The sequence below is a fragment of the Trichosurus vulpecula genome, chromosome 5, assembly GCF_011100635.1.
Source record: "Trichosurus vulpecula isolate mTriVul1 chromosome 5, mTriVul1.pri, whole genome shotgun sequence".
Lineage (NCBI taxonomy): Eukaryota > Metazoa > Chordata > Mammalia > Diprotodontia > Phalangeridae > Trichosurus > Trichosurus vulpecula.
In genome coordinates, this window is record NC_050577.1 from 172,831,824 (window position 1) to 172,835,061 (window position 3,238).

A 3,238-nucleotide genomic window follows, 5' to 3' on the forward strand; every position below is an offset into this window, starting at 1 on the left:
TTTAATCAACCACCAGAAGAGATTTACAAACAAAGGTGATTTACAGAGCAAAGAGTGTCTTTCTCCAGGGATCTCCATCTGCCCTGGCTGCCTTAAATTTCCACTTCCTTCACAGAGGAGTAAAAAAGTGAGTGTTAAAAGAAATACACCTGAAAATGTGTTCCTCCTCCTCCAGACAAAAGAGAAATATTTGTAGGCTGTGTCACAGGCTACTTCATCAGGCAAACCTGAGAGGGTAGCACTTGAGTGTAAGGGGGTGGCAGGCACCCTGCATGGCATTAAAATTAAAAAGGAGAAAGAGGAAACTTCCTCTCAGACATAGAAGCTAAACTCACACTTGACGTTTTCTGAGTTTCAAAACAAGTTTACTTAACTCTTTTATGACACCTTTTTTGTCATCTTCCGTTGACAACATCCAAGTGTAAAAAGAGACAGAGAGGATAAATACCACAAGAAAGTGGTACTTTGACCAAAACATAACACACTAAGTGTTGAAGATTGAAGATGAAGACAAGTCATAAATGCTATTTCATGAGAGTTGTGGAAAAGCTAATCTAAGAAGCTTTCTTGTCATCTCTTAGGGGGAAGAGAATGGCTAACTTAGAGAAGATATAGACAAATGCACAGTCTAATTCTAGCCCAAATCAAAGGAGTATAGATTTAAGCTGGAAGGGCCCTTAGAGACCATTTTAGTACAAACCCAAAGAGCCCATTTCCACAGATCAGGAAATTAAGACTTACATAGAGGTTAAGTGACATATCCATGATTATACTGCTGGTTTCAGAGCCAGAGTGCCATGACTCTACCTGTTAGGGAATTCTATCATCTGAATTACTCTTAGGGAATATCAACCAGGCAGGGTGAACATTTTAAAACTACATTTGCTGACTACATAACTCATTTATTTAGACAAGTCCTCAAATTATATAGGATGTTGATGTTGCCTAAACTACGGAGGACAGACGATAAAAGAGGTCTGAGAGGGAGAGTGTGTTTAAAAATAACTTTCAACTCACCCCTAACTTATAACCTAGATCAACAAGAGGTTCTTTATTTCTTCTTGGTATGAGGATGATATGCTACAAGAAATTATTTTTTTTCTTTTTTTACATTAAAAAGGTTTAATAAAGCTTCAACATTTTTCATATTACAAAGAAATGCTTAGCATCATTCTAGTATACTTAGTCTCAAAATTGAAGACACAGAGAAGATTTTAAACCACACACATTCTGTATATCTTGCTAAAAATAATCCCAAAGGATTTAATTTTAAAAATAAGATATTTATAGACAGAACATTACTAGGTTCTGGGCCAGATAACCAATAGATTCCACTCAAAATTGAGCAGTGCCATCCTCATTAAAATGTGGATGAAGAAGAGGGAGGAGGGTTGCTTATAAAGCACTGACCTTTCAGGACAGATGTGGTCATGTTTCCAAATAAGCTTTTAATTAGAAACGTACTACTCTCCACAGATTCTTTATTTAGTTGAGTGATCTACTGATGCATTTTCATAAAAAAAGCAACAAGAAGAGGCAGAAGAATCAAGCCTAATGATAACATCTTCAGCCCACCATCTTACAATGTCCAGAACATCTGTAAGCCTGTCCTAGAACTCAATAATTCTTCCAGAGTGTCGGCAGACGTGTGTGCTTTTGCCCTTGAGCCATTTTCAAGCACATGTCTGAACTCCTCTGTTAAACCAGAAACTTCTTTCTTTGCTAATGGTTTACTGATGGATGGGGTATACACCTTGGCATTGGACACTGACTGCCCCTTCATGAAGTGTTTTCCTGATTCATAAATGTCCACTTCAACCATTTTCCCCATGAGCATGGGGTTCTTTGGCACAAGCACGTGCTTGTAGAATTCACTGTATGCAACATAAAACTTGGAATCAAAAGATTCTTCAGTTATGAGCACTTGCTGTCTTTCACCGCTCTTATGATCGTATGGACTATATGAATGAAATAGCTGAGAAAGTTCTTCCATCTGTTGCTTTTTCACATGTGCTGGAACTTGTTGCATTTTTTGCAGCAGGGGGGTCCCTGGTTGTGGAAAAAATTGATTAATAAAAAGTCTGGGAAACTTACAGTCTTCACCCAGTTTCAGTGTATCTTGAAAATCTTGATCTGTTTCTCCAGGAAAACCACAGATGATATCTGTAGCAATAGGTATTCCTGGAACTTTTTTTCTTTCAGAAAATCTGCTACTTGTTTGAAGTCAGCCACACAGTATTCTCTTTTCATTTCCATTAACACACTGTCAGAAGCAGATTGTACTGGTATATGCAGAAAAGCATAGACTTTTGGATGATTGAGGATTTTTGCCATTTCCTCCAAATGTTCTAAAATATAGGGAGTTTTTGCTGTGCCAAGTCTCAGCAGAGCTCCTTCAGGAATCACTTCAACTAGTTTCCACAGCAGCGTAGGGAGGTTGGTGCCAATATCTCTGCCATAAGCCCCTGCGTCTTCACTGGTCAGCCATATCTCACAGACACCCTATTGAAAAGACTGTTTGGCTCTATCTACTAGTTTATCAATGGGATAACTGGCCAAATTTTCCCTGGCATGCTTGATTTTGCAGTAGGTACAAGCATTGAGACACCCCATGCTGATAGAAATGATTTCTGTCAGTGGATTTTTTCTTATCTCCAGAAAATCCAATCCAGCCCTCCCCAAACATTTTCCATTAGATTTTTTTTTTGACCTAGGAGTCTCACAGAGTGACCTTTAATGGTTTCCTCCACAACTTCTACTACACGATCTATTTGTTGAAGCCCTATGATACTCAGGCCTTTAAGGTAGTCCTGACAAGGCTGTGCTTGAGGAACACATCCAGCTAAAACCACTTTCTTGTCTTCCTCTTGAGCTTTTTTAATTGAGTTTCTAAAGTGAACTTCAGCTGGGTTTATCGCTGTCCAACTGTTTAGCAGCTACAAATCTGCTTCTGATGGATTTTCTAACTCATTTTCCATGTCCTCTGCAATCCAATGGCACTGGCCTCCTCACTGTTTCTTGAACAAGACACTCAATTTCTTGACTGTGTATTTCCACCGACTATTCCACTTCTTAATGCCACCTCTTGGCTTCTTCGGCTTCCTTCAAATTCCAAATAAGATCCCATTGGCGTTAAGAAGGCTTCCCCATCCCTTACAAATAATTAATTTTGAGAATCATTTAACATGAAATTAAACAAACACCATTTTTAAGCATAAACTTATATTTGTCATGACAC

The 3,238-nt window shown here is 38.5% G+C and overlaps 1 pseudogene; it reads right to left on the bottom strand.

Annotated features, from left to right (window-relative positions):
- Positions 1 to 1,498: 1,498 nt before the first annotated feature.
- On the bottom strand, positions 1,499 to 2,978 carry LOC118851112 (annotated as a pseudogene).
- Between the last annotated feature and the right edge of the window lie 260 nt (positions 2,979 to 3,238).